This window comes from Bos indicus x Bos taurus, chromosome 1 (assembly GCF_003369695.1).
Source record: "Bos indicus x Bos taurus breed Angus x Brahman F1 hybrid chromosome 1, Bos_hybrid_MaternalHap_v2.0, whole genome shotgun sequence".
Lineage (NCBI taxonomy): Eukaryota > Metazoa > Chordata > Mammalia > Artiodactyla > Bovidae > Bos > Bos indicus x Bos taurus.
The window spans coordinates 139,711,595-139,735,941 of record NC_040076.1 but is presented as its reverse complement, the minus strand read 5'-3'; the positions used below and the strand labels follow the sequence as shown (position 1 = coordinate 139,735,941).

The window sequence follows — 24,347 nt, the reverse complement described above, 5'->3', positions numbered from 1 at the left end:
ACAAGAATTTATTCCAGTTAATCTATTTTTTTCTAATATGACAATGAAAATATCAAGCTATCTATTGCTATACTTTTGTTTTTCTGTTTTTTTTTTTAATTTTATTTTATTTTTAAACTTTACATAATTGTATTAGTTTTGCCAAATATCAAAATGAATCCGCCACGGGTATACATGTGTTCCCCATCCTGAACCCTCCTCCCGAAACATGTAAAATATCATGTATGAAACGAGATGCCAGTCCAGGTTTGATGCATGATACTGGATGCTTGGGGCTAGTGCTATACTTTTGTATCATTAACAGATTATAGTTCTGAAATAAGGTTGCTTTGAAATATTAATACATTGTGGACATATCAATACATAATTTTGACTGCTAAATGTCATATTCTAGAGAAACTGATTTGCAATAATTAGAGGACAAAAAGTCATATCACTTAAATCCAAAGTTGAAGTGGTAATTTTTAAAAATAATAAATTGATGAAATATTAAGGAAACTCAAGATTTGAGGACCAACATTGACCAATATTGATCCATCTTTCCCCAACAAAAAGAATATATTTTGCATGCTAAAAATAGCATATTTTAATGAAAAATGATTCTATTTTCCAAAACAATAAATGAGAAGAGGAGCATCATTTTACATTTTTACAAATGCCTTTAAAATATGGTTTTATAGAAGACTGTTCAGTTCTGATATCTCTTTCTACATTTAGACTGTTAAAATATACTGTTCTGGTTGAATTAATAAAGAAAATTTAGCTTTGTACAGACATGTTGTCAGAAAAGGAAAGAATATTTTAGTAGCTTTCTCAGATAATTGTGGATATTCTTCAGTGATTCTATACCAAAACTCAATCAGTCGTGGTTTTCAATAAAATAGTTACCATGTGGAATTTGAAATAACATTAATGACTTTTCATACTTGGTTACACTATTCCATTGGTCTTTCTTGCCCTTTAAATAGAAACTGCACACAGTCACAATTTTGTAACACACTATGAAAGCGAAAGTGAATGTCGCTTAGTTGTGTCCAGCTCTTTGTGACCCCATGGACTATACAGCGCATGTACAGTACAGTACATTTCTCCAGGGCAGAATACTGGAGTGGGTGGCCATTCCCTTCTCCAGGGGATCTTCCCAACCCAGGGATCGAACCCAGGTCTCCCGCATTCCAGGCAGATTCTTTACCAGCTGAGCCACAAGCGAAGCCTGTAACACACTATATTGGTCATTTTTAAAACATTGGTTCACTGAGTTACACCAGTCTAACACATGTTTGACTGAGGCATTTCACTGGTGGTGGTGGTCACTCAGTTGCTAAGTTGTGTCGCACTCTTTTTGACCCCTTCGGCTGTAGCCCACCAGGCTCCTCTGTCCATGGGATTTCCCAGGCAAGAATACTGGAGTAGGTTGCCATTTCCTTCTCTAGGGGATCTTCCTGCAAAAATCACATTCATTAATATTACCACTTATCTCCCGAGCAAGGTGGTTAAGAATAACAATTAAAAAAAAATTGTTTTCTATCCCACTAATACATATCTAGGCTCTAATAGATACAGAACCTTCTGAAGGACGTAAATACAGTCAACCATGGACCTTGCCTTCATGAATGAAAGAATGTATGTTTTGAGAAAGGAGACAGCAAGGCAGGAGTACAGCCTGCTAATCACAGTGCAAGGAAAAGAGTAAGGTGCACAGAGATGCCTGGGAGGACAGCACCATCATTTTGAGGAGATTAAGGGAGGTGTCAGAGTGAAAAAATCTTTTAAAATGGGTAGAATTTGAAAATGCAGAAATTGAAGGTTTCCCCACCTCTCTCTCCATACTTTTGATGCTGGTATTAGAGTAGACATGGGACCACAAAGATGTCCACTTCCTCTTAATGGGCTTTCCCTCCTTGGGACCATCAGGCCTGAGTGTGGACAGCTCTGCTCCAGCAGAGGGCACCCCTGTCAGGACAGAGGGGGGGACACCTGGAACACACAGGTTCCCATCCCTTGTAGAATTAGTGACTACAGAACAGCACTCAGGGTGCCAGAGTTTAGTCCTGAAGGATGCAGTTTGAAAGATAGAGTTGTTGAGGGTAAGCAGAGGCATGGGAGGGAGAGAGAGCAAATATAAGAGATCAAAAGACTCAAAGTGAGGGGTAACTGTGTTTGAATGTTGTACCAGGTAGGTGGAGGGGACCAGAGAAAGAAAAATTCATAGTGAGTGTTTGTTCATCAAAGACAGATGTTCTTAGAGCTGGCCAATCTTAGTTTCTGTCTCTCAAACCATATAGACTATTAGCAGAGAGGTGCATTTATGAAACAGTTCATTTTACCAGTTCTTGATAACCCTCAGGTAGTTTTGTATAAGACTGAAGTCAGGAGGACAAGGGGATGACAGAGAATGAGATGATTGGATGGCATCACCAGCTTGACGGACATGAGTCTGAGCAAACCAGACACGGAAGCTTAGCGTGCTGCAGTCCACAAGACCGCAGAGTCAGACATGACTGAGTGACTAAACAACAAGCTTTGTACATAATTTCAACTTCAGGCATCTGGTATCTTTAACCCTCTAAAAGCACAATGTTTAAACTCTGAAAAGCAAAAACATAATTTCAAGAAGAGATATAAAAGCACAGAGACAGAAGATACACAGTGACGCTGTTCCTCCAGTGATCACATTTAAACGAAAACAACAGCTAACAGAGTGATGGCTTGCACTTGATCTTCATGTACTTGCTTAACAACACTACTGAGTCCGTGAACACTGACAGGCTTAGGCTGAGCACATGGTCATGGGAGACCTGCCAGTGGGTGTGTAGGTAGTTTTTACCAGGAAAACAGGAGACAGTGGAAATAGAGAGCCTCCACTCTGGCCTGGCACAGTCAAACTTGGTACCCAGCTGCCAAGCAAGCAGCCCTGCAGCCATGGCGGGATTATACCTGACATTGCAGCACAGAGGTTCTGGGCTCTTCTTATCTGATGCTACCCAGGCTTGCATCAGGCATGATTTCTTTAATGTTTCAAAAGAAACTGCACTGCCTTCAGTAAAAATATTAAGTATTTTCTATTTTCTATAAGTCATTTAAAAAAAAAAAACTGGTCTGCAAATATTTTTAAATGCAATAGGACAGGGCTTTCTACCTGATCAGGTTTGTCAGGAAGTTAAAGTGGCTTCTCAGATGAGAGCTCTGGATGCCCAGGGAGGCTGGCACTGGAGTTTACATACACTTTAAAGACCCGAACACTACTACTAGAGCCTGGTTTGGAGGAGGACTCAGTGGATGCTGGGAATCAAGTCCTGGTGCAGACTGGGTTCCTGTCTGGGAAGTTTTCTTACCACCGCTCCAGTGATTTCAAAACCCACCATTCTAATAATAAAGCAATTTTATGAGTGCCTCCCTGCCATCTCCCATTTTGGAGTCAGACATAAAGAGGCCATGGGAAGGGAAGATAGCAGGCAACCATGTTTGGAATGAAAGGTCGTGAGATAGAAAGTCATCATGAGATAAAAAAATAATCAGTGCATATCCTTCCAGCTTTGTTGGTATTCCTGCTTCTGATTCACCATTATAATCTCAATGCTGATTTATCATTTATGAAAGATCATCCCAGGGATAGGGACCCAAAACACCAGATAATGTTCAGGACTTTTGGCAAAAAGGACAGGGGAACTGGGCTCGACTTTGAATCAAATTTGGCCTCTGGTGATCATGCTACATCCCTCACCCCAGGACCATCAGGGGCTGCAGAAGTCTCTCCCACCCCCACATCAGGGACCACTTGGGATCTGGGGAATGTGGTCTTTTGTGCTAAGAAAACAATTCCTGAAGCTGTGGAATCTTTCAAGTGGAAGAGCTATCTTCTCAGGTGCAAAATTGCACCCTCCACTGTCCCAGGTTTCTGCCCCAGCCAATCTGAGCCTGTGTGCCTCCGGGAACATTGCTTTCCATGTGGATCTCTAGCCCACGATGCCAGGCAGCTCTTCTTTCATCCACCACTCTCACAGGTCCCTTCTGATTCCCACATGCTGTGCAATAGAGCATCCCTCATCAAACAGGAGCAGGCGCTTCCCTGGAGAGTCTGTTACTCGTGGAATCCACCCTCCCCCACCTCTGGATCCCAGAGTCCACCCGTAGGTTCCAGTCTAGTCTTGGTCCTCAGGCCCCCGCTATGAGCAGGTCCCTGGGTCCCATGCCACCTGATCTCCGTGTTCCCAGAATGTAGGGATGCCTGAGTGTGCATGCACCAACTCCGGTCAGACAGTCCCCAGGTCCTGGCTGTTTCTGGATAGTAACATGATTTGACCTCAGGCTACCTCTTGTCCTGTTATTGCCAGAGTAGGTGTTGGGGTGGAATACAATATTTCATCACTCTACACCACCACCCCAAATAGAATCTGTTCATATCCACCCTTGGACAGTCCATTCAACCCCTGCAACTTCCTGCACTCATGTGCCACCTCAGGACTGACAGGTTCACCCACGAACACCTGCAGCCTTGCCCTGTGATGCTCTGGGGGGAGGAAGGAGCACTACCCTAGGCTGACCCCCAGGGAGGTCATGATGGCCTGAGGCCATCCCACAGGGTGCTCCCAGGTTCCCCTGGTCACTCTGAAAGGCCACTCTGTACTCCAAACATAAGAGATGCAGGTTTGTGTTTTCTCTTTGCTGCTCACAGAAGTAGCAGACTCACATTTGAATGCTCTGCTGTTGTTCAGTCGATCAGTCGTGTCTGACTCTTTGTGAACCCGTGAACTGCAGCACCCCAGGCTTCCTGTCCTTCACCATCTTCTGGACCATGCTCAAATTCCTGTTGATGATTCTGTCCAACCGTCTCATCCTCTGTCACCCCCTTCTCCTCCTGCCTTCAATCTTTCCCAGCATCAGGGTCTTTTCCATTGAGTCGGCTCTTTGCATCAGGGCCAAAGTATTGGAGCTTCAGCATCAGTTCTTCCAATGAATATTCAGAATTGATTTCCTTTAGAGTTGACTGGTTTAATCTCCTTACTGTCCAAGGGACTATTTAAAATTTTGTGTTCCTTAAACTGTCAAGATAGCTTATGTGTGTCTTAGTCTAATGCTACTTTCCCTCTATTATTTTAATTCAGAGAGCTTCTATATCAAACCTTCTGAACCTTGATTCCTGGGCCCTGAAGGACTGTGAATGATGCCATGGGGTTAAGCAACCCCTTGAAACCATATGTAAAAATGTATGTGTTTATCTGGGGGGGGGGTGCGGAACATGTAGCCTTCGTGATATCCTCAAAGGGATTCATGACGAGAAAAGGTCAGCATGACTTTTCTAGAAAATTAAGGCCCGGATGGCCTCAAATGAAGACTGTGTGTTGTACTTTTCAGGCAAATATCTCAGAACATTGGGCTGAAAGCTACAAGCCCACAACAACAGGGTCACGCAGGTGGAAGAGGAATAAACAACCGTGAACCAGTGGCAAACTAGCTATTACTGAAAACTAGGTTTTGATATTTCTTTATCAAATGAAAGATCACATCCACACCGTGGTGCAGCCTTGGGGCTGGTGAGACATAAATGGATCAAAGGTATGCGTAAAGCGGTCAGCAGTCAGGCTCAAAGGCATGCGTAAAGCGGTCAGCAGTCAGGCTCCAGGCCCACACTGCCTGGGTTCCGTCTGGTCCAGCCCGGTGCGCTGTGCAGGTGCCTCACCCTCTCTGCAGGACCGTGAAACACAGAGACAGTGCACACACCTCTCTCTGTGGCTGCAGTGGGGCTGACGTGAACCTTCACGTGTGAGGGCTCAGCCAGACACGTGGTTGGTGCAGGGTGAGGGCAGCTGTCATTGAGCTGGAGGCTGTGACTACTGGTGTCATTCCTAAATTACACCCCCCAAGATGGATCAGTGCCTCCAACAGACTACGAGGTGTCCTGACTCAAAATCACCCAGTTTACACACTTTCCTAACCGTGGGGCCCACCAGGCCCCCTGCACGGTATCCGACATGTACACGTATGTGCATGCTCATAGCCCTTGCCCTTCCCATCTGAAGTCCAGTTGACAAAAGTACCTGCAGCTTTGGTGATGATGTCTGTGTCAGAAGCAAATGATGGAGCAGAGCCTGGAAAAGGAAGCATGGAGAAGTGGAGGGACCTGTTAGCTGGCGGGACCCCCAAGTGGCTGTATTGCTGATGGTGGGTGCTGGGTCCTGCCAGGGAGGGCAGCTGAACGTTTGCATTTCACATCTTCCCTGAGCCTGGAATCCCACCAGCAGAAGGTTCTTGGTGTTAAGAAGGGATCTGCGAGATGGGAAGGCTACTAGAGCAACTACGATTTGTCACCAGCCTCAATTTCAGTTCCCCTCCTCTCTAAATATAAAGCGTTAAATTGTGTCCTCCTAGAATTCATAGATTGATGTCCTAACCCCAGTACCCCCAGTTGAAACCTTGTTTGGGTATAGGATTTTTACAGATAAAATGTGTAAAAGGGGGTATTACTGGAGTCCTGTGGACCTCAGTCCAATAGGACTAGTGTCATACAAAAAGGGGAAATTTGGGCACAGACATGGAAGGAATCAGCCATGTGAAGACAGACACTGCACTTGGGCTTCCTCGGCCAAGGGAAGCTAGCAGAGGCAGGAAGGATTCTCCCCTCAGTCCTTCAGAAAGAACACTGCCCTGCCCACACCTTGGTTTCAGACTCCTGGCTCCAAAACTGTAGGAGAATAGATTTCTGTTACTTAAACCACCAGTTTGTGGCACTTTTTAATGATATCCCTGCATGCACTGAGTGACAGTAGAGATGTTTGGCTAAGTCTTGCGTTTGACTCAGAGCAAACACAGCAGCTAGGTCACCTGCCCCAGCAAGTAAATCCCAACCTGTCTGAACCAGTAGATGTGAACTCTAGTCTGAACCAACCAATGGCAGCCTATTCCCTTTGAGCACGATTGGTTTAAGGATGGGCATGTGACCACTTTTGGTCAATGAAATGTAGAAGAGATGTGTGATCATTCTGAAAAGATTTCCCTAGTCTTCATAGTAGACTCTGCAAGAGATACACATCTTTAAATTCTTGACCCTATCTGGAGGTGACACCTTGATTCATGGGGACACTTTGGCATTTTCTTGAGGATAAAACCGATACATAAAGGAAGGTAGAATAAAAACAAACAAAAAAAAGTCCCTGTTTTCCATTAGTAACCCCGTATATTTCCTAGCCACTTCCCCATAATTCATCGACCCTTTAAGCCCAACCCCTCTTTTTTTGTTAAAAGGATATATAAGCCCCTGAGTCTAGCCATTTCTTTGAGTTTCTTTCTTTTTTTTTCTTGTGAACTCCTGTGCATGTAAAAATGAATAAAGTTGTGTGCTTTTTCTACTGTTAAAAAGAAAAACAGAAAAGTAGAGATTTGTCCCTAATCTACTGCATTTGCGATCTCCCCACCTCCAATTTCATCATTGTCTGGGAGGACCAGTTATTTGATGGCTTTGCTGTCTCAGCCAGTATGGGTCAGGGTATTCTCATTTACAGCTGGAAGCATCCAGACTAAATAGAAAGCAGACAGCAGGTCATGGGACTCAATTTGACCATCACTGCTCCTCTCCTAGCAAGTCAGGCTGAGCACAACACCCCTGAGGGGTCCTATTTGGGTTGAGGAACCCGGTCTAAACTGGAATTCATCCAGTACGCTGCTCTGGGTTAGGGGAGGGGGGGTCTGCGAAGGAATGACAGCTGAGGGTCAACGGCAAGCTGGGGACCTCGGGCACATCCCAGAGCGGGGGTCAGTCCCTGGTGGATGGAGAGTGAAGGACACCAACAGCATCTCTTCAGTGTCACCAGACTAGTATTCCTCTGTGGGAAAGAACATGTGTTTTCCCTCCGTACTTCTTTTTCCTCCTTCTTCTGTGTGGGGGCACCCTTCTACTCAGCAGCTGAAGCTATTTTTGCCAGTTCAGGGTAGTCTGCCGTTTCAAGGTTTCTGGGGGCGGTGGTACCAGCACCCTCGGTCCTCAGTCATCCGTTGCCCTCCATTCTGGCCTCCACTGAGCTGCCTGCAGACCCACCTGGTCACTGCCTAGCTGCCCACAGGAGCCCCCTCTTGGTCACCCTGTGACCTTTTGCATTGTTTAGTAGTCATCCAATATTTGGGAAGATAAGATATGCAAATACTGAGACTTTCACTCTCTGTGACTCCCTTCTTTCAAGAATTCCCCTCTAATTTTCTATCTGCCTTGGCAGTCCTTAACTCTGCTCTCTGTAGATGAAGCTAATAGGCTTTTACTACAAATCCATACCCCGAATTAAATAGTTCCCTGGTAAATAAATAAAACCACACCAGTTTTATCATGAGCTCCACCGATTCATCTGGGCTGTCATTTGCTTTGTGAACAGGTGCATGGAAATAAGCTTATGGAAAGGGGAGGCTTGGAGGTTCCCCTGTGACAGTTAATGTCACGTTGTGTGCAGGTATTTGGGCTATAAGCTCACTTTTCTCCTGGGGACTCCCAGGTTTGACCTTCCTCAGGGACAATCTGAACAACTCATGTTAGGACATGTCCAGAGACAGTGCATGAGAACACTGATGAACATTTGTAATGCAAGGGTGGGTCACGGAGGGGTCCCTGTGGCCACCAGGGCAGTGACCAGTCATCTGCTCTTTGCAGCTCCAGATGTGGCTGCATCAGAAAGACAGAGAGGGTGTGAGCAGTGGGCCTTTAAATATATATATTTTCCCACTTATTTATGTAAATCCCCACATGCTTAGCCTAGTGATTCCAGCACCTAAACATTAGGTGTTCACATTGCGCATCTGTCCATTTAGCTGTTGATTTTAGGGACTGTTATGGAGGAGCACAGGGGCTTCCCAGGTAGCTTGGTGGTAAAGAATCTGCATACTAATGCAGGAGATGGAGGAGACGTGGGTTCGATCCCTGGTTTGAGAAGATAGATCCCCTGGAGAAGGAAATGGCAACCCGCTCCTGTTCTCTTGCCTGGGAAATCCCACAGACAAGGAGCCTGGAGGGCTACAGTCCATGGGGTTGCAAAGAGTCAGACAGGACTGAGTACGCACACATGCATGTTCTTCCATAAGATAGCTACATCATGTTAAGTGGAAGTATGGCCCTGCTATATTGTCTTTTTCAGAGAATAAACATGGTGTAAAGAAGTGTGTGTGGTGCCAGGTTGGCCAGTGGTGAGTTTGTGACAGTTAATGTTGTATGTCCACTTGGCTAGGCTATGGTGCCCAGTGTCAAACACCTGTCTAGATGATTCTAGGAAAGTATTTTTTGGATGAGTTGTTGTTGTTCAGTTGCTAAGTCGTGACCATCTCTTTTCAACCCCATGGACTGTAGCACACCAGGTTTCCATGTCCTTCACTATCTCCTGGAGTTTGCTCCGATTCAAGTCCATTGAGTCAGTGATGCTATTGAACCATCTCATCCTCTGCTGCCCCCTTCTCCTCCTTCCCTCAGTCTTTCCCAGCATCAGTGTCTTTCCAGGCTTTTCACATTAGGTGGCCAAAGTATTGGAGCTTCAGCTTCAGCATCAGTCCTCCTAGTGAATATTCAGGGTTGATTTCCTTTAAGATTGACTGGTTTGATATCCTTGCTGTCCAAGGGAATCTCAAGTCTTCTCCAGCATCACAATGAGATTAACATTTGAATCAATAGACTCTGAAGAAAGCAGATTATCCTCCATAGCAGCAATCCCCAACCTTTTTGGCACCAGGGACCAGTTTCATAAAATACAATTTTTCCTCAGACCAGTAAGGGGCTGGTTGGGGATGATTCTGGTATGTTCCATTTATTGTGCATTTCATTTCTACCATTATTACACTGTGATATGTAATGAAATAAATATACAGCTCACCATAATGAAGAATCAGTGGGAACCCTGAGCTCAGGTGGTAACATGAGCAATGGAGAGTGGCTATAAATAAAGGTGAAGGTTCACTCACTAGCCTGCTGCTTACCTCCTGCTGTGTGGCCTGGTTCCTAACAGGCCACTAACTAGTACCAGTCTGTGGTCCGGAGGTTAGGGACCCTTGCTCTATAATGTGAGTGGGCCTCATCCAATCAGTTGAAAGTCCTGCAGGAAAACAGATGGAGCTGCCCAGAGTGAGAAGCACTTCTGCCTCCAGGCTACCTTCTCACTAGAGCTGCAAAGGTGACCCTTCCCTGAGTCGCCAGCCTGCCCACTTCCAGCCTGCCTCCAGGCTTCATTATGATGACTCTGCTCCTCAAGACGAATTTACCTGTACCTCCATCTGATCGGGAGAAGGAAATGGCAACCCACTCCAGTACTCTTGCCTGCAAAATCCCATGGATGGAGGAGCCTGGTAGGCTACAATCCATGAGGTCACGAAGAGTCGGACACAACTGAGTGACTTCACTTTCACTTTTCCCTTTCATGCACTGGAGAAGGAAATGGCACCCCACTCCAGTATTCTTGCCTGGAGAATTCCAGGGACAGCCTGGTAGGCTTCTGTCTATGGGGTCGCAGAGAGTAGGACATGATTGAAGCGACTTAGCAGCAACAGCCATCTGATCGGCTCCCTTTCCCAGAGGACCCCAGCAACAGCCATCTGATCGGCTCCCTTTCCCAGAGGACCCAAACAGACTTTGATGTTAGTGGCTGGCAGCCCAGGAAGGACTGGGTTTCCCCATCTGCCTGCAGCTCCACAACCACAATGTCTGCCTCCAGGAAGTCATCCATCCTGACAGGCTGTAAGTCTGACATCATTTATACAGAGTTAGAACCAAGGATGTTCTCAACAGGTCCTTGGGGTTTGCTGCCTTTTCATTTAGGACCACCCCATTTTAAAGATATAAATATGCTTTAATACCTTCTGTATTTGGGTGCAGGAAGCTGGCCGCAGAGCACTTGGAATTAGCACCGATGTGCTCAGTCATTCGGTCGTGTCTGACTCTTTGTGACCCCATGGAATGTAGCCTGCCAGGCCCCTCTGTCCATGGGACTATTCAGGCAAGAATACTAGAGTGGGTTGCCCTTTCCTCCTCCAGAGGATCTTCCCAACCCAGGGATGGAACCTGTATCTCTTGTGTCTCCTGCAGGTGGGTTCTTTACCACTGAGGCACCTGGGAAGCCCCCACACTACACTTGGTCTTAGCCAGAAGGCTGAGGGAGGCCAGAAAGTAAGGACAGATGTAGAATTGGGGTGCAGCTGCAGGGGGCCCTCTGCTGACCCTAGGCGAGCTCTGAGGCTCATCCGGCCCTTCCGAGCTGTCTGGTGCTGAGGCTGGAGGCCTTGCTTCAGAGATGCCAAGGCCAGTACGCATGCTCACAACCCAGCCTCTCATTCGTTTACCACCCGAATCTTGAACGTGCAGCCGTAGCCCTTCATGGAAGCAATGCTTAATGACTTCCAGCAGCCTCCGTGGCCATCACCTGTCAGGAATCTTTCAAATGTTCTCATTACCTGTGAGGTTGGGAGCGCCAACTCGACCCCGCGCAGCCCAGCGGCCAGCGGCCGAGCCATCACGGGCGCTGCAGCGGTGCCTGCCGTTGAGTGTCACCCTCTCCCTGATCAGCAGCAGAAATAAAAGGAGGCCACGGTGAGGCTGGCTGGGGACTCAGCCCTTCTGGCTTGACTCTTCTCAAGGAAATGTGACACGCTCGCATTGGGCACTGTGTTAGCGAGCCATTCATCACACATGTCCACTCTGAGTATGGAAGTTTAAAACTATTATAAAGCAAACCACAGACGATGCACCAAAATAACAGAAATCTTATCTCCAGCTCACCCTGCAGTACAATATACCTTCTCGTCTCTCTTTACACCTGCCATTCCCGCTTCCAGCTGTCCTTCCTTAGCCTTGATGGTCTTCATCTCCCTTTTGGCAGGTTCTTAACACAGGCACGCGTTTTTGTTATCATCCCTCAGTCGTTCAGTTGTGTCTGACTCTTTGCAACCCCAAGGACTGCCCCGTGCCAGGCCTCCCTGTCCCTCACTGCTTCCCGGAGTTTGCCCCCGACTTTTCCTTAAAACACCAAAACCTTTCACCTCTGTAGGAGTGTTTCAGAAATACAGACACAGGAAGACTGTTGAGGTTCCCAGACGCTGACTGGATGAAGCTCAGAATGGAGACCGTGAAATCCTAGCCTTCCCTAGGTCATTCTGGCTGCCTAGCCCCTGGAATTGAAGAATCCTGCAGGTACATGCACAGTCTCAGACTTAAATGCAGAGGTCACGAGGTCAAGGTCACTGTGAGTAGAGTCTGCAAAATCAAGAGGTGACACTGTGCTTGGGCTTAAAAGTCAACAAGGAGAACACAGCCTTCACCTGGATCAGCTCTGCCACACCTGAGACGTCTGACCCTTTGTGCGTGGAAGCCTCCTGCCCCCAAGGCACAGTGCCAGTGATCTGGCTCTGAGGGCCAGCCTTGATACAGTCTTTGGAGGGATTGGGGTCTCCTGCCTGGGAGGCAGCACCACCTCTGGGTTCTGTCCCTACAGACAGGCACTGTGGCCTTTCCCCACCTGGGGCTCCCATCTCCGTCTCCATCACGCCAGTGGCTGCATGGTGAACATCAGGTCATGACCACTTCAAGTGTGGGTGCCCTGAAGCTGCAAAGCCAGCCTCCCAGGCTGCAAAGAGAGGTGCTAATGCACCCCTGCCCCTGGAGACCTGGCCCACTCCACCTTTCAGAGTGACAGCAAAATTCGTGCACAGCCTATAGGAACCTCCTGCAGTACTGGTTCCTCCTTGTTCACAGTGCTGCAGACCCTCCGTCCAGGAAGTCTGAAGTCCCCAGCAGGGAGGGACCCCACGTAGTGCCCTGGTCCTGCATGAGGCTTCAACTCCCTCCAACAACCCAGTGAGAAGCTCGTGTAGCTTTGATTTGAAAGCCTCTATTGATGGAGAACTCACTACTACAGGCATCTTATTCCAATTGAAATATCATGAATATTTTTTATAATACTATGATAGAATTCCTACATTGTTCTACAAAACATACTTAGACACTTTCAATATATGCTAATTTCCAACAGGGCTGCAGTTTGGGTCACTCACTCTGTTTGCAGTGTTTCAGATGAGAAAACTGATGTTCCTGAAAGTTAAGAGGAACTCAAAGTCATATATATAGACTGACCACCTGGTCCCGGTTTGCCTGAGAATTCCGGTGTTAGCCTTAAAAATTCAATGTCCAGAGGACTCCTCCCACAGCAGGAAGTGAAGAGCTGAGGTTGACATCTTCGCCCTCGCAGACCACACACACTCCCTGTGCCTGCTTTTCTAGTTCTGCTCTTCAGAGTCTGGGTCATTGCTCCGTGCTTTCCCTCCACCTTAGGTTTTCCCTGCCCCCACATTCTGAGCAGGGCACACCTGGCCCAGAGTCACTAGGGCTGAACCCTCCTCCTTGTCAGACATCCGGAAGGTGGGTATGGAAGTCTTGCCCATGTTCACTCACTCCCACTGGACATTCTTCTTTTTTATATAATTTTTATTTATTGATTGATTGATTTTTGGTTGTGTTGGGTGTTGGGTCTTGAGAACACGGTTCTTGCCCCCGGTCTCCCCTGTCTCCTTGGTATCAGTGCAGGCACCCGTACCAACCTCCAGGCTGCCAAACAGCTCTCTGCTGGGTGGGGGCACCCGTTCCATCAGGCAGGAGTCTACTCTGTCCAGCACCCTTGCGCTCCATCCATCCCACCCTCTCCAGCTAAGAAAGCATTCTAACCCTTTCTAAGCCTTTTCCCTCCTGGATAAGCCCAGAGGATGGATACCTAGGACGGAGCCAGAATGGCCATAGAATTAACATCAGGACAACCCTGTACGTCAGTCCTGCACTCAGGGCCCACCCCAGGGGCTCCTGCTTCTTAATGACAGAAAGTGCTGGCATCTAGTTGAGGTCACATGCAGAACCTCACCCAAGGTGTCAGAAGACCAACGCACTGGCTGTCGCCCAGAAACGCTGCTCTGGCTTGCCAGCCAGCAGGGCTTCCCTGGACCCACATGGGCAGTGAGGGAACCTCTTCCCTTCAGGCAGGGGAGCCAGGCGGGTGGGAGATTTGGGACATCCGGACAGCATGGTACAGGTTCACCTGCTCTTGTCCTACCCCCAGCATCTTGGCCAGATGAAGGTACTTGCAGATCCCCGTGTTCAGCTACTTGGTCTTTTTATCATCTGCTCTAGAGAAGGAAATGGCAACCCACTCCAGTATTCTTGCCTGGAAAATCCCATGGATGGAGGAACCTTGTAGGCTACAGTCCATGGGGTCACAAAGAGTCGGACACGACTGAGTGACTTCACTTTCTTTTTTTCTCTTGGGTCTTCATTGCTACACGGGCTTTTCTTAAGCTGCAGAAAGTGGGGACTACTCTCCATGTGGTGCACAGGCTTCTCAGAGCAGACTTCTCTTGTTGCAGAGCATGGGCTCTAGGGCACGAGAGCTTCAGTAGTTGTGTCTCGTGGACTCAGAAGTTGTGGTTTACGGGTTCTAAAGCACAGGCTCAGTAATTGTGGTGCACAGGCTTAGTTGCTCCAAGGCATGTGATATCAAACCTGTGTCTCGTGAAGTGGCAGGTGGATTCCTTACCACTGAGCCACCAGGGAAGCCCTAGACATTCTTCTTGAATCTTTAAGGGAATAGGAACCTGGATCTCACTGGAGCTCGAACACTGTTCTCCCTGCACCACCCCCATCTGACTCGTGACTAGGTCAGTGTGACAGCAGAAAGCATCATGGGTCCGCCCAGTTTCAGAAGAATGAGGGGCTTGGAACCCATAGCAAACCCGAGGTGTACTTTCCCTGCTCAGAGAGGTTCACGTACCATGTCTTCCTTACCCCTTAACTCCTGGGATCAAGAGAGGGAAAATTTATGAGCTCTGACTGCCCTGGCCATCCTTCCTGCCAGCACCAACATGGAGAGAGACACAGGAAGAGGCAGACCATGCTCAGGGCGCCTGGCAAAGTTTCCCTGGCTGTTCCTCACCCCACGGGTCTCCCTGCGGGAGGGGTGGAGGCAGGGGTCGGGCTACATTCTCAGCCATCCATAAAGAGCTCAGGTAAATCCTGCAAACATAAGAAGGTTCCAGGATGCAAGGCTTCCTCTTATTAGGATAATAGCCTTCCTGTTGTCCTAATAAGGTCCTGTCATTGGAGGGATGAGCAAGCTCCCAGGGCTGTTTACTGCCTTTTCCAACCATCAGCTCAGCTTTGATTTAAGGACATGCACTTTAATCACCCATCATGTGTCATCACCCTGACAGGCAGCTGCAGCTGCAAGACACAAACACCAATAAATCATGCTGAAAGTCACAGGGGCGATCCTTTGTTGATTTTCCCTCCCAGCTATTCCGCAGCAGCTGGGCATCCTCAGGACAATGGGGCAGAAGGGAGGTAGCTGTTGAAGGCAGGAGCACCCCTCTTCCCCTCTCTTGGTTTCCCTCCTGTGGATTCCTAGCGCCTTGCCAGACTGTGAGGCTGAGCCCTTGGCCGTCAGTGGACTGGACACTGCCTTGTTAAATAATTGCCAGGACATGAGCTCTTCTGCATGCAAATCACAACAGCACTGAGCTTTCTTGCTTTTTAAAACAGTTTCCATCCACTCCTCTACTGGCTGCTGGAGAAAAGTGAGCCTGTTATAAAAGGCACATCTTATCACTCCCATGGCCTTTCTGCCTGCCTGACATCACCCCCACACGCCCCGCCCACCCCCCATCGAAGCGGGTTCCCACCACCAAGGGCTGCTCCTTCATCCCTGAAGCTTCGACATACAGACCTTTGATGGAGAACACTGTCAGTGGCTCTCATTCTTTCGGAGTTTATCTCTGAGACCCCACAGGACTACATCCTGTAAAAGGAAATGCAAAATGGGAAAAGGGGGTTAAGAGAGTGACTAAATAGGAAATAGCTGATGGAGCGCAGTTGTGAATTTTAATAAATTCTGCTGGAGTCATATGATAGGAGATATAGGCTTCTGGGCCATGAGGAGAAAACAGTCAATTTCCACCTGACTGTATATCTGTGAAGACATAGTCTCCCCATGCATTGTCCACAGTGAAAGGCAGAATCCATGTAGACATGGAGGTGCCTTTGTTTTCTGTTTTCCTTTGGCTGGGCATCCGGAGGCTACAGGCCTAAAGGACCATCATAGATGGGGAATGCAAACAGACCCCTGAGAGGTCCCTCCCTCAGCCCCTAGCACGAGTCACTGTCGCAGCCCTTCCTATGACACGGGGGTGAGGGGCTGCCAGACAGGGAGTTCACCCTGCACTGTCCAAAGTCATGGGACTTTGATGCAGGAGCGCAGGTGCAAGAGTGAAACATGTTCTAGAATCTTGAGAGGTGCCGTGTGCTGGGCAGGGCAGCCTATGCATCTTTCAGGTTCCAGCACTCAGAAGAAGCCCGTGCTCGAATCAGTGTGGTGTTGTCCTGGTCTGGAAATTCTGAAGAGTTTTTACACAAGGGCCTCTGCATGCTAATTTTGCATTGATCCCTGCAAATGACATCTCCTGCTTACAGATAACACATGTGAAACCTGCCTTGGTAAAAATGCTCATTTCTTTTCTTCTCCACTGCCTTTCACTAGGTAAAAAAGAAAACGAAGTGCATGAGAGAGTAGATTCTGTGCCGTTTTAAAACTTGAAGTATAGTAAAGTTTCAGATGTACAGCAGAGTGATTCAGTTTTATACACACACACACACACACGCACATTCACATCCAACTCTTTGTGACCCTATGGACTATACAGTCCATGGAATTCTCCAGGCCAGAATACTGGAGTGAGTAGCCATTCCCTACTCCAGGGGATCTTCCCAACCCACGGATCAAACCCAGGTCTCCCACATTGCAGATGAATTCTTTACCAGCTAAGCCACAGGGGAAGCCCCCCCCCCCCCCAACACACACACATCCGCCCCCCACCCCCCCTACTGGGTGTTTACTTGCTTAGTTGTGTCTGACTCCCTGCAACGCTATGGACTAACAGGCTCCTCTGTCCAAGGGATTACCAGGCAAGAATACTGGAGTGGGTGGCCATTCGTTTTTCCAAGAGATCTTCCTGTCCCAGGGATCGAACCCCTATCTCCCACATTGCTGGCAGATTCTTTACCACTGAGCCAGCATGGAAGCCCCATTTAACTTTAATGACTTCATAAAAGCCTTATCTTCAAATACACTCCCATGGAGGGTTAAGGTTTCAATTTTAGCAGGACACAAACTTTCAACCCATAGCGTATGTTGTGGGTGGTAGCAGCTGTGTTACCTTCTTGTCCAGTGTTCTTTTGAGGACCAGGTGGCCCTGTAACTGGAGTCTCAGATGGAGGGGCCTCTGCAGATGAACGCCTGAGGTTGAAAGGTGATGGTTCAGATGGTAAAGAATCTGCCTTCAGTGTGGGAGATCGGGGTTTGATCCCTGGGACAGGATGATCTCTTGGAGAAACGAATGGCCACCCACTCGAGTATTCTTGCCTGGAGAATTCCATGGACAGAGGAGCCTGGTGGGCTATAGTCCATGGTGCCTCAAAGAGTCAAACATGACTTAGCAACTAACACTTAGGCGAATACCAAACATGTTCAAAAGTGGCCAGCAAAAGAACGTTTAAGATCACAGTAAAAATGTCTCAAACATATATGTTTTCCTCCATTTGCAATTAGCAATTTTGGGGTGCTCTTTCAGAGCTGGATTAAGTGATGACCCTGCTACCTACACCACCTTCAGAGGAAAACTGTGATAGTAAATCTCATCCATCCTTCTAAATCAAACACCTTTCCGAGTTTCTTGTAGGAATCTAGGCACTTATGCTCAGTTAAATAACTTATTCCAAGTGTAATACAGCTACTTAATCTATTTCATTAAAAATTTTATTATAGTAAAAATTACATAATATAAAGCTTACTATTTTAACCATATCTAATTGTACAATTCAATGACACTAAGTACTTTCACATTGTTTACAGTTCTTACCATCATCTGTCCCCCCAGCCTTTCACCTTCCTAAACTGAAACCCTGTCCCCATTAAACACTAACTCCCATCCCTGACCCCGCAGCCCCAGGCATCCACCACTGTACTTTCTGACTGTATGAATTTGGCTATTCTAGGTCTCTCATATGAAAGTGAAAAGAGAAAGTGAAGTCGCTCAGTTATGTCTGACTCTTTGTGACCCCATGGACCGTAGCCTGCCAGGCTCCTCTGTCCATGGAATTTTCCAGGCAAGAGTACTGGAGTGGGTTGCCATTTTCTTCTCCAAGCGATCTTCCCAACCCAGGGATCGAAACTGGGTCTCCACATTGCAGGCAGATGTTTTACTCTCTGAACCACTAGGGGGCCAGGTCTCTCATATAAGTGGAATCAAACAGTATTGTCTGCCTAATCTCTACTGAAATGCATTTTAAGGTTAACTTAATATATGTCCTACAGACTGACTGACTATACCTTCTTTTTTCCCCTGGGCTATACATTCAGTTCAATTCAGTTCAGTCGCTCAGTCGTGTCTGACTCTTTCCAACCCCATGGATTGCAGTACACCAGGCCTCCCTGTCCATCACCAACTACCTGAGTTTACCCAAACTCATGTCCATTGAGTCGGTGATGCCATCCAGCCATCTCATCCTCTGTCGTCCCCTTCTCCTCCTGCCCTCAATCTTTCCCAGCATCAGGTTCTTTTCCAATGAGTCAGCTCTTCACATCGGCCAAAGTATTGGAGTTTCAGCTTCAACATCAGTCCTTCCAATGAACACTCAGGACTGATCTCCTTTAGGATGGACTGGTTGGATCTCCTTGCAGTCCAAGGGATTATCAAGAGTCTTCTCCAACACCACAGTTCAAAAGCATCAATTCTTCGGCACTCAGCTTTCTTTATAGTCCAACTCTCACATCTGTACATGACCACTGGAAAAACCATAGCTTTGACTAGACGGACCTTTGTTGGCAAAGTAATGTCTCTGCTTTTTAATATGCTATACATTAGGTTCTCATTATTTATCTACCTTATACACAGCGGTGTATACATGTCAGTCCCAATCTCCCAATTCATCCCGACCCCCTTATCCCCTTGGACTCCATGTGTTTGTTCTGTAAATCTGTGTCTCTGTTTCTTTTGTGCTAATAGATCCATATGTACTGCGCTTCTGGATTCCACATAATCTGAATAGTATAATTCACCTTAGGCTGGAAAAGGCATTGCGTGCTTTTTTCCTTCAATAAATTATTTTTATTAAAAACTTAAAAGGTGCCTCTTAGTTCAGTGTTGTTATTTGATGATACTCAATATCGTGTAGACAAAGTGACTAACTCATACCTCATAAGAAGGTATGTTTCCAAAACAGATCTACCTCTTCTCAATCTTATGATCTAAAGCAGCATTGCTGTAGTCTTGAATGTTCTTTATTATTATCTTCTCTTCCTGAGAAGTTCCAATGTCAAAGATTCACTTCCCTGGTGGCTCAGCTGGTAAAGAATCTGCCTGCAATGCAGGAGACCTGGGTTTTATCCCTGAGCTGGGAAGATCCCTGCAGAAGGGAAAGACTATGCACTCCAGTGTTCTGGCCTAGAGAATTCCAAGACTATGTAGTCCACGGGGTCACAAAGAGTTGGACACAATTGAGCGACTTTCACTCTCTTCCTGAGAAGTTCCAAAGTCAAAGATTCTATTGTCAATATGAGTTGCTGTTATTTCTTCTCGCTTAGAAAAAAAATCCCAATTTCTGCCTCCTTTCCTAGGTCCAAAATTATCTGCCAGTATTTTAAGGTATTTAGGGTTTTGACATCCTGAAATGTTGCTTATTCTTCTCCACAGAAAAGACCTTTGAAACGAATCTTCTAGAGGTGAGGGTAGTCAGTGAAAACCCACCGTAATTGCCTGATTCTGCTCAGGACAAGTAACTGTTCTCCATCTCTGAAGTCATTCATGGGGAGAATTTAAGAGGTTACAAATTAGACAGTGAATGGCACATGCGATGAGTGTATTAGAATCCACTCTTTTCAGAGTGGGGCAGCTGCTGCCTCTCATGTCAAGGGAAGCAGGAAAGTCACCCGGCATGGGGGCTCACATCACTGTCGGGGAGTCAGGTGAGAAGGGCACAGTCATTGTCTCACTTGAAAGTAGTAAGGTTCTAGAAAATCATGGAAAGGCCTTTGATTCCTCCCAGGCACTGTGCAGTCACCTCTGGTGGCTGTCACCCAAAAGAATAGCGGCACTCATTTAAAGCCGCATAAAGCCAGCACAGTCGTCTCTGTGTATCTGTGGGGGGTTGGTTCCAGGACGCCCCACAGATACCAAACTCTATGGATGCTCAGTCACTTATATAAAAAGATGTAGTTTGTACTTATATAACCTACATATATCCCCTATATGCTTTAAATCAGCTCTGGATTATATATAGTACCTGATACTATGTAAATACTCTCTTTCTAATTGTAATGTAAATGTAAGTAATTACCTTGTGTCTTTGCATGCATTCTCAGTCATGTCAGACTCTTTGCAGCCATATGGACTGTAACCCTCCAGGCTCCTCTGTCCATAGGACTTCCCAGTCAAGAATACTGGAGTGGGTTGCCATTCCCTTCTCTGGGCAAGGCTTGGGCAGGGGCGTGGTATTCCCAACCCAGGGATAGAAGATGTGACTCTTGCATCTCCTGCATTGCAGGCAGATTCTTTACAGTCTGAGCCACTGGTGAAGCCATATTCCTAGCCTGTGCTAAGTGGCTTCAGTTGTGTCCAACTCTTTGTGACCCTATGGACTGTATCCTGCCAGGCTCCTCTGTCCATAGGATTCTCTAGGCAAGAATACTGGAGTGGGTTGCCATGTCCTCCCCCAGGGGATCTTCTCAACCAGGGATTGAACTTGTCTCCTGTATTGGCAGGTGGGTTCTTTACCACGAGCACCACCTTATTCCCAGGGTCCCATCAAAACCTTCTCTGTGCTGTGTCCTCCTGGCTAGGGCATTCCCTTCTTTAGTCATAGGTAACAGAGACCTAGGTTCTTATTCCATACACTTCTCCCACTGAAGCAAAACCCCACAGACTAGGAAGTTCTGTAAAAGCTGAAACGATAAAATAGCCTACACCCAGGAGACTCATCAGAATATGAAAGAACCAGAAAACCATGGGCTAAGGGGACCTAATAGCTCAGTGAGAAGGAAACAGAGTTTCTGCCATGTGGGCGCTTTAATAAGCACATTTGACTAATGAGATGTCGAGTCTTCACTTTGGGCCAGACCCTGGTCTCTCTGCTTGGAACACCACCACACAGGAAAAGGCAGCCTGCTCTCTGTCCTTGCGAAGCTGTTTTCAGAATGTGGGCAGCCAAGGGCCAGGTTTAGAGTCATGTTGTAATATATGCTGCTGTGCGGGAAGAATCTAGTCGTTTTATATTTAGGTGTGCAGATTAGAGCACATGTACGAAAGAATGTTATTTTTAACGGCAATGTCTCCACCCTTGATGTACTGCTTGATAACGGAGCCGTACTAGACTTCCTTACTTACGCTTTGGTCATTTTTATTTTAGCAAAACAACCTTCCTTTTGAATAACGGAAAAATTACGCATTCAATAGCGAGCTTTTTCCTTACCCTTGTTGATGATACAAACATATGCTTACCACATTTGATGGGAGAGAGCTCTCTATGAAATGATGATGGCCTCTAGAGGGTATAAATGGATCTGATTTTTTTTTTTTTTTTTGGAAAAATAAGTACAAGCTGAATGCATCATCAACTTTTGTCTGCACTGTTGGGTGCTTAGTCACTCAGTCATGTCTGACTCTTTGTGAACCCATGGACTGTAGCCCACCAGGCTCTTCTGTCCATGGAATTCTCCAGGCAAAAACAACTGGAGTATGTTGCCATGCCCTCCTCCAGGGAATCTTCCCAACTCAGGGATTGAACCGAGGTCTCCCGCATTGCAGGCGGATTCTTTGCTGTCTGAGCCACCAGGGCTAAATTTGTCTGCAGATGAATGCATGTGAAGAAGTGACAAATGAAGGGGTTTTAGCTGGGAATGAGAAGATGAGAGTTGCATGAAAGGTGGTATTTGACCCTCTTAGATATGGGGCCATTTTCTTCCCTCCAATGGTTCCTCCAAATGGACTCAAGTCTATTCCCACCTCATTGACGGGCCTTTCTTGCTGAAGAGGGACAGGGTGGTTCAAGAGGTCAGAAAGAGTCCTACACAGACCTAAGTAGCAGCAATTTTTGTCTTAATTATTGGAATTTATGTAACATTCTTTTAAAAATAATTTTATCTATCCATTTATTTTTGGCTGTGCTGGGTCTTCTTGCTGTGTGGGCTTTTCTCTAGCTGCCGCGAGTGGAGGCTCTTCTCTGGTTTTGATGCGCAGGCTTCTTATTGCAGAGGCTTCTCTTGTCACACAGCATGATTTCTAGGGTGCTTAGGCTTCAGTACTGGTGGCATGTGGCTCAGTACTTGCAGCTCCCAGGCTCTAAAGCACAGGCTCAGTAGTTGTGGTGCAAGGGCTTAGTTGCTCTGCCGCATGTGGGATCTTCCTGAACCAGGGATCAAACCCAGGTCTCCTGCATTGGCAGGTGGATTCTCTACCACCAAGCGGCCAAGGAAGCCCTATGTAACACTCTTTTAAATTAAATATGAGAGAAGACAAATAGCTCCATTTTTTTGCCCCTCTAACAGTTTTCGGTCTTGTGTTTTCCTACTTTGTAGGTAAAATCTGTTTCTTTGTAACTGCTCTTCCAGATGGTTACTGTGCAACACAGGCAAACAGGAGGCTGCAGACTATCTGGGTTCAAACAATGTGGCCAACATCCCACTGCCTCAGTGTGCTGATGGTGGATGGCTCTGTAGGAAAAGACCTCCTCTGGCACAGTGACGGGACAATGTACCTTATGCTGACCGTCATCTCTCTTAGGTGTACTCTGTAGTGGATTCTGGCTACAGAGCCAGTAAATTATCCCTAACACTGTTGCATTGCTCAAAAAACTTGTTTCACATAAAAATAAAGAGAACTGCTACTACTTTTTGGCTTTGGAAAACTTAATCATGATAGTTCGGTTGTTGTTGTTGTTGTTCAGTCACTCAGTCATGGCCCACTCTTTGAGACCCTGTGGGCGGTCTCATGCCAGATTTCCCTGTCCTTCATCATCTCCTGAAGGTTGCTCAAACTCATGTCCATTGAGTCAGTGGTGCCATGAAACCATCTTGTCCTCTGTCGCCCCCTATTCCTTCTGCCTTCAATCTTTCCCAGCATCAGAGTCTTTTCCAATGAGTCGGCTCTTCACATCAGGTAGCCAAAATATTCGAGTTTCAGCTTCAGCATCAGTCCTTCCAATGAATATTCAAAGTTCATTTCCTTTAGGATTGGCTGGTTTGAGCTCCTTGTAGTCCAAGAAACTCTCAAGAGTCTTCTCCAACACCACAGTTCAAAAGCATCAGTTCTTTGGCAGTCAGCCTTCTTTATGGTCCAACTCTCACATCAATACATGACTATTGAAAAAACCATAGCTTTGACTAGATGGACCTTTGTTGGCAAAGTAATGTCTCTGCTTTTTAATATGCTGTCTATGGTGGTCATAGCTTTTCTTCGAAGGAACAAGTGTCTTTTAATTTCATGTCTTCAGTCACTATCTGCAGTGATTTTGGAGCCCCCCAAAATAAAGTCTGTCACTGTTTCCACAGTTTCTCCATCTATTTGCCATGAAATGATAGGACCAAATGGCATGATCTTAGTTTTCTGAATGTTGAATTTTAAGCCAGCTTTTTCACTCTCCTCTTTCACTTTCATCAAGAGGCTCTTTAGTTCTTCTTCACTTTCTGCCATAAGGGTGTTATCATCTGCATATGTGAGTTTATTGATATTTCTCCTGGCAATCTTGATTCCAGCTTGTACTTCATCCAGTCCAGCATTTCTCATGATGTACTCTGTATAGAAGTTAAATAAGAAAGGTGACAATATACAGCCTTGACATACTCCTTTCCTTTCCTGATTTGGAACCAGTCTGACTCATTTGAAAAGACCCTGATACTGGGAAAGATTGAGGGCAGGAGGAGAAGGGGACAACAGAGGATGAGATGGTTGGATGACATCACCAACTCAATGGACACGGGACTGGGTGGACTCTGGGAGTTGGTGATGGACAGGGAGACCTGGCATGCTGTGGTTCATGGGGCCACAAAGAGTCGGACATGACTGAGCGATTGAACTGAACTGAACTGAACTAAACTAAACTGTTGTTCAATGTCCAGTCCTAACTATTGCTTCTTGACCTGCATACAGATTTCTCAGGGGGCAGGTCAGGTGGTCTGGTATTCCCATCTCTTTCAGAATTTTCCACAGTTTGTTGTGATCCACACAGTCAAATGCTTTTGCATAGTCAATAAAGCAGAAGTAGATGTTTTTCTCGAACTCTCTTGCTTTTTTGATGATCCATTGGACAT

The 24,347-nt window shown here is 46.6% G+C and overlaps 1 protein-coding gene across 1 annotated transcript in view; it reads left to right on the top strand.

Annotated features, from left to right (window-relative positions):
- Window positions 1–24,347, top strand: part of DSCAM (DS cell adhesion molecule) — an 859,941-nt gene that overhangs the window by 635,217 nt on the left and 200,377 nt on the right.